Source organism: Myotis myotis, unplaced genomic scaffold (genome assembly GCF_014108235.1).
Source record: "Myotis myotis isolate mMyoMyo1 unplaced genomic scaffold, mMyoMyo1.p scaffold_m19_p_15, whole genome shotgun sequence".
Classification (NCBI taxonomy): Eukaryota; Metazoa; Chordata; class Mammalia; order Chiroptera; family Vespertilionidae; genus Myotis; species Myotis myotis.
Window position 1 is genome coordinate 17,240,862 of NW_023416319.1, and position 14,903 is coordinate 17,255,764.

Sequence of the window (14,903 nt, forward strand, 5' to 3'; positions counted from 1 at the left end):
TGGCTATAACTTAAATCAAGTGATCAAAGTGAACATCATCAAGAATGGGCAAATTGAAATTTGTAAGTCCCTGCCTGGCCAGTATGGCTCAGTGGTTGTGTCAACCCATGAACCAGGAGGTCTGGTTCAATTCCGGGTCAGGGCACATGCTCGTGTTGCAGGGTTGTTCCCCAGTGGGGAATGTGCAGGAGGCAGCTAGTCTATAATATTTCTCTCTCATTGATGTTTCTGTCTCTCTATCCCTCTCCCATCCTCTCTCTCTCAAAATCAATTTTAAAAAATATCTAAAACTTAAAAAAAAAATTATGTTCCTGATAGAATGCAGTGAGAAGAACAAAGATGTTCTGGTGGCTACCTTTAAGATGGCATCCAATAATTCTTGCCTCCAGGTGTTCACATCCTTCCTTTATTGACTAGGGCTGATGTGTGTAACCAATAACATATTATAGAAATGACGGAAGGTGACTCCCAAGGGCGTGTATAGAAGGTATTGTGTTTTCTGCCTTACATGGATTGCTTGCTTTGGGGAAAATAAGCTGCTATGTTGTGAGGAATCTCAAGCAGCCCTACAGAGAGGTGCACATGGCAAGGAACTGATACCTTCTGCCAACAGTCAGCACCAAATAGTCAGTGGCATGAGTGAGCCACCTTGGAGCAGATCCAACAGCCCCAGTTAAGCCTTCCGATGACTATAATCCCAGCCAACACCTTCAGTATAATCTCGTGAGACTGTGTAGAACACTAAACTGTTCCTGATTCCTGACCCATGTGAGATAATAAATGTTTATTATTGTTTTAAGCTGTTTAAGTTTGGGGGTTATTTGTTATGTAGCAATAATAGCTAACTAACACAAATTCTCTTACAGGTGGTCTAACCCCAGAGCCTAAATGCAGTGACTGTCTCATTTATTAATAGTAGTACCCAAATCAGAAACCTTTATTCAAACAAATAAAAATAGTATTTATTTTTGGTTATAAAATATATACTTTATATGTTTGCTGCATGATTTTCTCAGTTTGGAAGATTAATCAGCCTTTTGTGCTGACAATGCTATCTTTCCCATGATTTCTTTGCTTAGGTTTGTTAGACACTCTTTGACCAATAGTATTTACCGCACTTAATTTTATAGACTTTATGCAAGTTCTTTTCTCTTTTTTAAAAAATATATTTTATTGATTTTTTACAGAGAGGAAGGGAGAGGGATAGAGAGTTAGAAACATTGATGAGAGAGAAACATCAATCAGCTGCCTCCTGCACACCTCCCACTGGGGATATGCCCGCAACCCAAGTACATGCCCTTGACCAGAATCAAATCTGGGATTGTAAGTCCACAGGCTGACACTCTATCTACTAAGCCAAACTGGTTAGGGCCAGGTTCTTTTCTCTTTAACTCACCTTTGTCCAGATACCATCACTACCATTCCTTCAAGTTGATGATTTCCTTCTCTATCTGGCTGCTCTCGTTTCCCAGACATTTGCATTCTCTAAAGCTATTTTTCAGGTGGTTCCCTTACTCTCAAAGATGCCCTTTGAGGAAGAGGCCATTGGGGCCAGGTAAGAGAATGGCCCTGCCTTCAAGAAGCTTTGTGTTTTGTAAGGAAAACAAAACATAAAAATGTATACTAACCAGGCCTCTCTTGGCAACAGTATGGTCCTATGTCACTCAGTCAAACTTGATTAATTTGAGGAGGGCTTAATTAAGGGCCTATTTGCAAAGTGTGGGCAGGATTTAGGGAAGCCAACAGGAATAATGCATACCGTGGGCTAGCAACACTGGGGAGCCATACCACTCCTGGGCCTGAGAAGGTACCTATTGTCAGACGGCCACTTGACAAAAGCTATGGCCTTCAAAAGGGGATGCAGCCTTTCCCCAGTAACTCAACAAGGAAGGATCTGGAAGGATTTATGCCTCAACATCACTCTTCTTCTGTCCTCTAATCTTCTTATATCTCCTGTTAGCCAAATAAACAGAAGCCAGAGGGCAAGATACAGTCGATATGGGTTATTTCCCAAAGTCCAGACAGGATTAAAAAAAAAGGACAGTGTCTCTGGAAGGGAAATTGGAAGATTTCAGCATGGGACCAGCTTAGGTTTGAATAAGATCTGGAATTGGGACAGCTCTGCAGGTCAGGACAGATCATTTAGAGAGGCCCCCGCAGAAAATTCAGGGGGACTTTCAGCTGGAAGGAGCTTCCATATGAGGCATATTAGTCAGTAGGCAAACAGAGAGAGGAAAGAAAAGGAAGAGAGGGAGAGAGAGAAACATCAATGATGAGAGAGAATCATTGATCAGCTGCCTCCTGCACGCCCCCTACTGGGGATCGAGTCCACAACTGGGGCATGTGCCCTGACTGGGAATGGAACCGTGACCTCCTGGTTTATAGGTTGATGCTCAACAGCGAAAGAAAGCCGAAGGCCGGGCCCAAGAACCACTCTTGAATCCTCAGGTCTCTTTGTGACTGTAACATTTTTAATCAAGTCATCAGTAGTAAGTGAGAATTTGAATGGGCTCACAGCCAAACCCTTTGGGGCACAGACTGTGCTGACCCCTCCCTTCACTGCCCAGGGTATCTGTGACTGTGTTACCATGGGAACAAAGCAGTGTATGGGGCTAAAACCACTGATGAGACTTCTTGATTCTAAACCTGTGAGTTCCTGAACAGAGCTCCTCTGTGATTCTCCCAGTGATAACTGTGAGAAACCAGAGAAAGGAGACAACTCAGAGGCTTCCTGCAGACCTAGTTCAGGGACACCTCCACTGAGGACAAACTGAGGGTTGATTCAGAATGAAAGTGGATAAGTCCTACTCAAACATTTCTGGGACAAACAAACAAACAAAAAATCAAAGTGCAAATTCACATTCTTTCACACTCTTTCCCTCTTCTCTACCTCACTAAGCAGTCAGGGTATGTGTCACTCAACCTTTCTTACGCTGCAGGAGAGAAAGTGGTAGATTGCTCTATGTAAGTGGAGGCAGACAGGATAGAAAGCTTCTGATGGAAAAGAAGAGATTCTAAAAGTGGGAGGAGCCCTGAGCGGTTTGGCTCAGTGGATAAAGTGTCAGCCTGAGGACTGAAGGGTCCCAAGTTCAATTCCCGTCAAGGGCATGTACCTTGGTTGCAGGCACATGCCCAGTAGGGTGTGTGGAGGAGACAGCTGATTGATGTTTCTCTCTCATCGATGTTTCTAGTTCTCTATCCCTCTCCCTTCCTCTCTGTAAAACATCAATAAAATATATTAAAAAAATAAAAGTAAAAAATAAAAGTGGGAGGAGGAGACTGAAGAGAGGACACCAAAGTCAGAGGAGAAAGGAAAGATTTCTCCTTGAGCCAAGTTATGTTCCACCTCAGGGCCTTAGTCCTTGCTATTTACACTTTCACCTAAGCTACTTTTTTTCTCCTCTCCTGGCTGGTCCTCCTCCTCCTTCAGGCAGCAAAGCCCCCAGTTAGTCCTCTCTGAGCCTCCATCACAATTTCTATTTATTGTTTAATAACTTGTGTTTCATTTGTCTCCCTCATGAGACTGTAAGTGCCATCAAAGCAGAACCCAGGTATACCTTGTTTATCATTACCCACCCAGCTCCTAATGTGGTAGGTGCTCAGTGAATACACTGTTTGTGAAAGGAATGAAAGGGAAGAAGGAAGCGAGATTTGGGTGGGAAAAGCTTCTGTAAAGAAAGGTCTTTAAGAAGTTATGTACTGTGCAATTTCCCTTTATGTTGCCCCTTTAAGAAACTAAATTACTCTTCAGTACTATTTAGAGTCAAATGTGTGGTTAAAAAACACACACACAGAGACTTTATGCTGACTACACCGGTACATCCACTTTGAAAAAATGTCATTGAGCTGTAGATGGCCCAAGTGACCCACAGGTGACTGCCTGTGTGATTCCAATGTGACTCCTGGATGACAAATGTGATTCCCACGTGAATGCCAACATGATCCCACGTGACCTTGACATGACTCCTACATGATTCCAATGTGAGGCCTCATGACACCCACATGACCCCACATGACCTATGTGACCCCACCTGACTTACAGTTCACCTTTTATTTTAAATTCTTTCTGTTTATGTTATTTATTTACTTCTAGGTGCCAAAATTCTCTTCTGAGCATCTCAGAACTATTTCTGAGGAAGGTTTAGCCAATGCTACTGCTCATTACGTTTATAGTTCCCTTCTAAGGATTCCACAAGTTGCTGAAGCAGAATCTCCTAATTGCATATGAAAAATGATTCTGTGCACTTTTCTGTATGTATATTGTTCTTAAATAAAAATTACATTAAAAAAGAAAGAAGGAAAGAAACCACACAAGCCCAGAGGAGTAAAACACAAGTACAGGAAGGGAAAGCATAGTATATGACAGTGGGGGCCAGGGTGAATTAGAACAAGACAGGAAGAGGAAATGTAGTTGGCATGTATGAAAGACTGGAGAAACCAGGGAGAGTGGAGGTGAGGGCTGCCTAGGGTCAGGTTAGTGGCCTGGAAGCCATGGTGTGAGTTTGGGTTTATATAGAAACTATTTGAGGGCAGTGTTCATACTTTATCACAATGGCTTTCCAATTTTGGTGCGTAATAATCATCTGCAGAGCTTGTCAAACAGCACACTCATGAAACCCATATTCAGAGATTCCGATCAGGAAGATTGGGTGGGGCCCATGGACCTGCATTTTAACAAACTTCCCAGATTATTTAGTTTAAAAGATCGTCCTCTGGCTGTAATTTGAGAAATATAGAACAGTCCCCCACACTCCTATTTGGCCCAGGAGCCTGAGTTCCGGTTAGCTGTTTTGATGAAGATCAAACTCAGTATCAAAGTGAGGCTGGGTATCCCAGTTCTACCTTAGATTAGAATTTAGATCCTGCTATGGAAAGACACTTTTTGAACCTAGAATTGTTTGGCAGTTCTCACTGATTTTATAGTTAAGAGCAAAGGCTCTGGAACCAAAACCTGGGTTCAGTTGCTTAACTTCCCTAAGCCTCAGCTTCTTCAGCTATAAAAGTAAAATAGGGATGGATAACAGTATCTACTTTATAGGATTACTGTGAGGATTAAATAAATTACTGAGTAAAAGCACATAGCACAGTGCCTGGCGCATGGTAAGCTTTCATTAAATGATAATGATCCATTTTCCCTTCCTCCTGTTGTCTGCTTCTCCAACACTGAGTAATAGAAATAACTGGAGAAGGAACTGGGCCTTAGCTTTTCGACATGGTCCAAACACCCTGGAGCCTCCTGCCCTCCCCAGTGCCAGGGCAGCCGGGAAGGAAGAAATCTGGCCTCCATATTCTGTCAGCATCTGTGGGGGAGTTTTCCATTAAGACTCTTGGTCTTTCCCACCCCCAAATTTTATTAGTAATAGGTCTAATTTATTTTAGGCCCTGAATTTGTGACTCCAAATTAGTTAATGAGTTGAAATAGTTGTGCCTCATGAGAATATAGGTCTCCTTATCCTGGATTTTCTCTAGCAGGAGATTGAGAAATCAGTGGAAACCAGGAAAATTCCTCAGAGGTGCCAGGAGGGCAAGAGTCAGGATGATCATGTTCCACATTTTTTTTTAGGAGCAAAGCCAGCAACCATTCCTCATCACCTCTGCACCCGTGAGGCTTGGGTGATAATGCTCCATTGTGCTAGACCTCACAGGCTGGGCCTGATGATCAGGCAATAGCTGGACAATCACTCAACTGTGGGACAATCCTCCCTTCCCACAGCAGGACTTCAGCTAGCAGATCTGGCAGTTTATTTGTCAATATTATTTGTTGTTAGCTTAATTGTAGGAAAATTGAAAAGTGTAATGCTTAGCCATGAAACCCTTAAAGCTGGCTAATCTTTTTGGACTGTAACCAATGTAATTTTATTAGCTGATCCCATCTTGATTATAATATGCAGAGCCCTGGAGAAATTGCTGAAGGTTCCAAGTCATAATCTACACAGGGAACAGACAGGCTTCATCCTCTACATTTTTCTGCCACAGAGAGAAAAAGGTCAGAGGGGGCTGAACCGGAGGAACTGGGTTTGAGATACCACTGGGGAGAGGAATACAGTCTCCAGGATAGATACAGAAATGATCCTGGCAACCTCCTTGGGAGACGGGGTAGGCCAAGCCGGGTTAGGTTTTGTGCCTTATATAATGGAGGTGCTCAGGCCCAGCAGTGTGCTGCAATGAGAACATTTGAGCAAGGGCATAGCTCAGATTTAGGCTTCAGTAGAGACAAATCCAAAAGGCCAAAGAAAACGAATGTTCATTCTATCACAATTATTTTTTATGATTCTTTGAAGAGTCCCTCCCCTTCAGTTTTATAGTGAAAGCATGGCAGCACCAGGAATCAGAATTGTATCTGTAATTGAGAATTTGAAGTGTGTAAAGGATGCCTTTAACCAGTGGTTCTCAACCTTCTGGCCCTTTAAATACAGTTCCTCATGTTGTGACCCAACCATAAAATTATTTTCGTTGCTACTTCATAACTGTAATGTTGCTACTGTTATGAATTGTAATGTAAATATCTGATATGCAGGATGGTTTTAGGCGACCCCTGTGAAAGGGTCGTTCGACCGCCAGAGGGGTCGCGACCCACAGGTTGAGAACTGCTGCCTTTAACAGTCTCTGGTCCTCTCTGGACTTTGATTTTCTGCACCATCGAGTGGGAAACAGACATGCTCATCCATTCCACTGCCCCTTTCTGAGCTTTGACATATGAGGGGGCCTCCTTTTTTGCATTGGCATCTTCAGAGAAGAAAGGGGCTTTGCCTTCTCTTTGGTACCTCTAAATACCCAATCCAGCAATGAGCCCTTTTTACTTTTTATTTTATTTTTTAAAATATATTTTTATTAATTTCAGAGAGGAAGGGAGAAGGAGAGATAGAAACATCAATGATGAGCATCATTGATCAGCTGCCTCCTGCACGCCCCCCACTGGGGATCGAGCCCGCAACCCGGGCATGTGCTTTTGACCGGACTCAAACCTGGGATCCTTCAGTCTCTAGGCTGATGAATGAGCCCTTTTTAAAGGGTGAAGTTGGGGGGCAGAAACACTGGGATTCTACTGACACTTGAATGATGCCTTTGACCCTCAAACCTATACCCTGGCAAATGAGCCAGCAGCCTATTCTAGACAAACAGGGAGCCTAGAGGCAGCATGTAAGCTTTTTTTTTTTCCTTAGCCATTTTATGAATATAAATATTTAGTGCATGGTGTTTTGCAGAATTAAATCTCTGAGCCTAGATTAGCCTGGTAATATCATTATGTAGATGCCAGGGATGAGCTACCTGTGACTGCTGTGTGTCTTCTCATTCAAAGATGCCTGTGATGACTTGATGCACTTTCATTTGCCAGGGCAGTCATTAATTGCATATGAAACAGTTGGTGTCTGGCTTTAAGGGTAGCTGATTGGGTCAGTCACCAAGTGTTTGGCTCAATGATCTACAGCTGGCTCTCTACCCCTGCATGCCTGCTTTCTCTTCAAAGCACTCTCACTCAGTGTTTTGGGGACCCCCTGAGGAAGGGACTGTGAAACATAGGGGGTTTTAATCTGTGTTTTCCTTTGGGCATTCTAGCTTTAATTTTAATATTTTGGATAATAAAGAATGATTTTAAATTAAATTTGCGAGTCTGCCATCTGTGATTGTTTGGACTTTTTCCTCCTCTCTGGCGGGTTTTTTTTACTTAATTCTTTCTGAACGTTACAGGAGTGGGTTGAAAGCGGGAGAAGCAAGGGCCAGCAGAGTGGGTCAACCTGAGGAACTCAGAGAAATGAGAAAAGGCTTTGATCCCTGGCCTTTGGCCCGGTGGGGGTTGAGGGGTGTGGGGTGTGGGGGTGGGGTTGATGGAAACAACTTGATGCCCTGAATCAAAATCACAAAAGTTAACTCAGATATAATCGCAGCTTCCTGACAGCTCCTCTTGATTTGCTTTGAGAAAGTAATTTGCCAAGGTTATGCCTCAGTTTGCCCATCTATTAAAGAGGGAAGTGATTTTCCCATTGGAGGTGCTATGCAGTTTTGCTGCAGTTCTTCATTTGAGAACAATTCTTCTTCATCGGAACCCAAGGCATTGTCATTATCCACCAAGGGATTAAAAGGGTCTGAGGGCTTATGTGTGTTTCTAAATATAAAGCTAAATCCAAAAACCTCTACCTAGAAATATGTCCTTAATCTTGTCAGCGAATCCAGGAAGAAGAATTTCCTACCCTTCCACGGGAAGTGAGGGCACATCATCATCATCACTGCAGACCATGGCATTAATGAGTCAGACAGATAGCGCCACTGAACACACAGACAAATGCTGAGCGAATGCCAGAATAAAATGAAAAAGCACCTGCCAGCAGAGGGGTTGGTGTGATGAGTGCTTAGCTAGGGATGGGGGTGGGGGGGGGTGGGGGGGGGTAGGGGTGGGGGAGGGGAGGCTTACAGGGCAAAGCAAGTAACTCCCTCTCCTCTATTTAGTGAAAAGAGTCTTCTTGGAGGGGTTCAATTTTGCATATGGGGGAAGAGAGAGTTTAAGGAGCAGTGCAGGCAGAGTATTCCTGGCAGGGCACGCGGGCCACCTGAGCAGACACCTTAGACACAGGAGAGTGCAGTGGTCAGGACCTGGGAAGCTAAGAGGGTGAGTGGAAGGAGATAAGCAGGGAACAGAGAAAAAGTCAAGGGTGAAGAAAGCGACTTGAAATGTTCTCTGGAACCAGGATGGGGTATAAATAAAATTCCAGGAAGCTTCTGGAGCCTGAAGTTGTGTGTAGGTCAGAGGCTTTGTTAGCATCAGTGTAGATTTCCTTTGTATCTGCTGATCTCCCAGTTTCCCCTCCCTCCCCCTAAATTCTGATTTTATCTAATGAGGGTGGGGCTCCCAGGCACCTCCCTGCATGGAGAAGGGCCAAAATCATTGCTGCACAGGTCAGACAGCAAAGGTTCATGTAATGACCTTGAAAGTCAGGGAGGCAATATCTATGGCTCTGAGCAGGAGGGAAGCTCAGGTAAACAAGTATTTATCACATTTTTAAGACCTCAAATATGCATCCTTTGTCCCACATGACTCCTAGTCTAAAAGATAAGCTTGGAATCTCAATCAATCTCTTTCTCTCTCTCACACACACACACACACACACACTTACATGCATGCACACACACTCACGCACATAGAGACACACACATTCTGTCCTTTCTCCTCTTCCTCTCTCCTCTCTAAATCCTAAGTTCTCCTAAATACAACCTTAGTATCCCCACAATAGAAGAAGACAACCCCAACAAGTGCCTGTGAAAAAAGCCTTTAAGACTCATGAATATTTAGCTCGTCCTCATGTAAAATATATGACTTTGTGTAAGGATCAGGCGAACGAGGTGCATGATTTTTTTCTGATTTATGGGCCTGGAGACGGATTATTCATAGCAGAGCAGCTGTGTGGAAAGATTCATCCGCTGCAAAATGTGATTGTACATCAGGCAGTGTGTGGGAACGGAGCTATGACTAATGGCTGCTTTACATATAAATGAGAAGGTTTGTGCTAGGAACTGTAAAAAAATACAATCACTCAGCTGACGGGCAAGCTCCTTATCGTGGGTGCAGGAGAGGGACCACAGGAAAGGCAGGCAAATGAATGCCTCACCCCCAAAAGCTGAGCCGGGTCGGGGTGAGAGTCAGGGAGCAGCAGGAAATGGGATGGAGGGAATTTGGAGAAGCGGCCAACTCTCCGGATGTGGCTGTCGTCAGTGTCTGTATTTGTAACTCCATCTTCCAGGCCCCACTGTGACCGCTGTGAGCCTGTCAGGGCAGAGATGTGGCCCAACAGAAGTGGCTGCATTGCCAACACATCGGGGCGATGATCAGGCCCTGAACTCTTCAGAGCTTGGCATTGGGCTGCTGAAGATTCAGGTCCATTTCAGAAGCTAGCACATGATTCATTTAGGCAAACCTCTGAAGAGAAAAATTGCGTGAACCTGAGATTTCCCTCTGCCACTCCTCACGTCTCCCTCGTTTTCCCCCGTTCATCTCTCTCCTCTCTTGTAGCTGAGACAGGCTGTCTAGACATTGCAGATGTGGACAGATGTTGGGTCTGTAATTTATAACAACGGCCTCCAGAAGGCAATTCCAATTTGTTTCGGTAAGGCTTTGAGTTACAGGCAGAAAAAATATCCTGTAAATACCGTTGACTTACATGGTAACTACACCAAGGGTTTACTTAGTGAACAATCACTAACTACAGCATAATTACATATCCCTGCCGATTACCAGGAAATTTCATGACACCGAGCAGGTAATGACCACCAAACCAAATTTCTGGCTTTAGATGGGCCTGGAGAGCAAGGAGACTGAGCCATATTAAACAGGAATTTATGCCCATGTAGTCAAGTCATCAATTAGTCTCCATTTGAGGGCCTTTCACTTTTATCTACATGCTAGACATCCTCTCACCATCATACTGAACTCCAAGGAAGTTGAAGGCTGATTGTTGCTTTCTGCTGATACAGTTTTAAACCGTCTAGTATCTGTAGGCGCTCACAAAGCCCTCAGACAAGCCAGGAGGCTGGAAAATTATTTTTGCTGTTATCATAGCAGGTCACACACTTAGCAGCAGGGCTGAGCTACACTGATCTACTCTCACTCTGCCCTGCTGGCCGATGACTGAACAGCTGTCCTGGCCAGCAGTGAAGAGGACTGGCCCACCCAAGGCCAAACTAATCCTCCTGGAAACTATATTCTGATCTGGTAATTATGATGGAAAATGGAAAGGTGAATTTTTATAATAGTTTTTTACGAAATTCAGGATGATTCATATTATCATCTGGGGTGGTGTATGTGAAGGGGAACGAGGAGGCTAATATTAAGATTAATACATGGAAAAGTTAAGTGATCTGGCTAAGATCAGAGTCTGTTGGTAGCAGAAGCCAAATTTGCACTTGGGATCTGCCATCCCTGAGAACTCTGACCAGTTGGTCCCTCTGGGTTTAGGGGATCAGAGCTGGCCAACAGCTGGGGAGCTCAGGCTTCCCTGGATATATAAGGTTGCAGCTGAAATAGCCATCAGGGTATCATGTATGTCAGTCTGGGGGAAGGGGAGAGAGGACTGGGAATAAAGGACATAGGAAAATGTGGAAATCAAATAAACACATTGACAGGATTGGATTCCAATTTTTAATCCATCTCCAACCTCTTCTAGATTATCTGTTCCATAGAATTTTCCATCCCCCTTGCCAGCCCAAAGACAATCAAGCAAAACTTAATCTTAATACACCTCTAGGCACAGACTCTTGGGTTTCCACAGACCCAGAAAAGAATATCTGATGCCAACTTAAGGACAGATATTGTCTGGAGAATTTTGACTCCTTGCTACAATTGTGTTCTCCCTCTCTCATTTCTCCCCTCCCCTGCTCCTGCTTAGTGAATGCTCTGTATCCATCCAACTTCAATGATATCTTGCTTCACCTGAAGAAGTGGGTCTGGTTTAGAATGTCAGCTCCTGGCAGAGCCACAAAGCCAATCACTAACTAGGAGGGTAGGTCACTTGGGCCAAAAGAAGTACGTTAGGCCCTAGCTGGTTTGGCTCAGTGGATAGAGCATCGGCTTGCGAACTGAAAGGCCCCAGGTTTGATTCTGGTCAAGGGCACATGCCCGGGTTGTGGGCTTGATCCCCAGCGGGGGACTTGTAGGAGGCAGCCGATCCATGATTCTCTCTCATCATGGATGTTTCTATCTGTCTCTCCCTCTCCCTTCCTTTCTGAAATCAATAAAAAATGTTTTTTTTTTTTAAAAAAAGAAGTATGTTAGGATTTTCAGGTGTCCTGACTGAAACTGCTCTTCTCTGGTGGGCATTGGCCAGTGGGTCTGGCCTCAGGTCTCACCTCAGAAAAAAGGTGTCAGCTGCAGAAGGATGGGTTTAGGAAACAATCTGTGTCTCAGAAGTTTAAGGTTTTGGATGCAATGTCTAAAGAGACTCCTGAGACTTATTTTATGGGATTTAAAAAATATGAGTGAGTCCTGCCTGCCTGGGGTGTGTGAGACTTTTGTCCTACTGAGAGATATAGATGACAATGGCCTGGAGCCCTGCAACCCCAGGAGATCCTTGTGAGTGCACCAAGCCTCACATAGCTCCCTGGCAGGAGTGGATATGGGTACTTGTACTTCCAGGCCTAGAAGGGCTGTGGGGAGAAGGAGGGACGCCCTCTGGTCAGGGAGGATGAATGAGCTATAATAATGTTAATAGCTAACAGGAATTGAGAGATGACCGTATGCCAGGAATAGATTATCTCTTTGATGATATATCTATGCATTAGCTCTTTGATAAAGAGAAAGTTACCCACTGCCAGGGAGTAGAATGTTTCTCAAAATAAGAAGAAGCGCATGGTACACAGTCCAACTCTGTGGCCGGCCAACATTAGCTGGAAGGTCACGTAGAGTTTCTAGGAGTGGAGGATAAAAGCAAGAGGAAAAGGCAACTCCAGGGACACATATCCATAGATATCTGTGGGGAGTGAACTTCAGGGTGCAGACTCAGGTGTCTGCATACACAGAATATAAACCGCTGGGATAGGAGAGAGCTAATGAAAGGATGAGTTTATTGATACATGTGTAAACATACTTGAACACATGTCAACATAACATGCACACATGGATATATATCATGTGGTAAGTAAATATCCCTGAATTCATGAGAAAGGTCCACATATCTTAGGCACAAGGGACATATTACAAGATGTGGCTGATTCTATACACGGGACTGATTTTCCATCTCCCAGAAGGCCCCTTCCCAGACTTCTTGATAACCTAACCCAAGCCTGGGGTGTTGGAAGAAGGACAAAGTAGGATTGGGAAGGGTTTGACTTATAGGCATCTCCCCAGACGGTCTTCTCTAAACCTAATCTTCCTGCTCTGACCAGGCCTGGTGTCTGAGGTGTCACGTACATCTGTGGGAAGGTTGTAGGTGGAAAGATGAGGGTCCGGGTTAAGGGGAAGCATGGATCCTGAATCAAACCTCTGGTTATTTCTCTAATTCTAACCAGATCCAGATCCTGAGAGTCCAAAAATAGTTTCCTGAAATAGATAGTAGAAAAATCAGGGGCTTTGAAGCCAGAAAGTCTAGGTTTGACTCCTGTCCTCTCTACTTATTAGCTTCTCATTTACTCATTCACTCAATAAATAATTATTGAGCATCTCTTGTGGGTCAGGTGTATGACCTTTTCTGAGCAAGCTATTTAAATTTAGTTTGCAGAAGTTTCTTCATCTATAAAACAGGGATAATAATACTGAGATGTCACAGTTGTGAGGATTACATGAGACTAAGTGCTTGACACATAGTTGATTCTCAATTAATGCTTCCTGTTATGATCACTAGCAAGAGAATTCCAATGATGGCTCTTTTAATAAAGTCCCTTTCTTTTGCTAATTTTCCCCAAAAGGTGGCTGAGCTATATCTGGGGGAAGCTTAGGGGGAACTTGTATGGCCCTAGAAGGCCAGCCATGTCTCATAGGTGACCCTGATGGTGGCCCTGGGCTGTGGCTCTTCTCTGGAGGGAAGCAGCACAGGACAGGTTTAGCACCACAGCAGCCTTATTTGCTTGTCTGTCTCCCTCCCTGGATTGTGAGTGGGCAAGGATTCAAGGGCAAGGACTGTGTCTTCACTTGTTTAGCATTGTGGCCACAGTGTTTCTGACAGTGCCTGGCACACAGGAGGTAATCAGTTCATGTTTGATGAATGAATGAAAGAAAGAAGGATCAGGGTTTCTAATGGTTGTGCAGCCTCCTCATTCCTTCATTCAATGAATATTTACCAAGCACCTACAATGTCCTCGGGTACTGTACCAAGTGCTGGAGATATAATGGGGAGCAAAATGGACATGGCCCCTGCCCTCATGGAGCTCAGAGTCCAGTGGAGAATACAAGCTGTAATGAAATCATCACAAAAGGAAACATATCCTTACAATGTGTGGTCTGCCTCATAAAAGGAAGAAAATGATGCTAAAACAGCACACCAAGGAGAATTAAGAGAAGCTTCCCCCGGGGTGCAACATTTCAGCTGACATCTGAAGTGGGAGTAGGAGTTGAGGCTATGTTGGGGTGGAGTCTTCCAAGGACAGGAAACCCTGTATGCACAGCCCCAGTGGCTGTTAGAACACAGCACATTCCGACAACAGGAAAAGGCCAATATGGCTGGAGAACAATTTCCAATGGGAAAGTGGAGCACAGAAGTTAGAGATGTGGGTTCCGGTCTTTATCCTAAGAGCCAGGGGACACCATCACAGGGTTTCAAGTTTGGTTCCGATAGCCTTCAGATGTGGATAGATTTCCATCCAGAGACTGAGAGAGACTACCAGGGGCCCCATGGTATCTGACGGTACCTAGAGAGTCATTTTCCCAACCAAGGCCCTTGCCACTTCAGCACTCATTTATCTTCCCAAACTCACCCAAACCCAAACACGCATAGTCTCAGACTCTCTGGCTCCCCAGACTTCCACAGACTTTCAAATGCTCCCTCCAGACCACTTCAATCTAGCCTTATTTATCCTTGCATCCCCAAAGCCCTCCATGCCCCCCCTTCCCACTCCTCTCCCCACCCTGCCCCAGCCCCTGCCTCCCTCTGCCTCCACTTCACCCTATTAAGAAACAACAACCCCCAGAACCCCTGCCCCTGGCTGCTGCTTCCTGAGCCCCGCCCTCCCTCCCTCCTCCTGCTCCTCTCCCTGACAGATGCCTCAGAGCCCCGGGCCGCAGTTAAGGTGACGAGATGCAGCAATTCTTTATGAACATTTCATTCCTGCTCGCTACACGACGTAAATTAGATGGTGTGTTACATTCGGGCAATAAGAGAGATATGTCACCACGACGCTGGCCCATTGGATGGAGAGGGTAATCCTGCCGTGAATTTCATTACTGCTTTTATATAGACAGAATTAGCTCGGTGACAGCGAGCCTG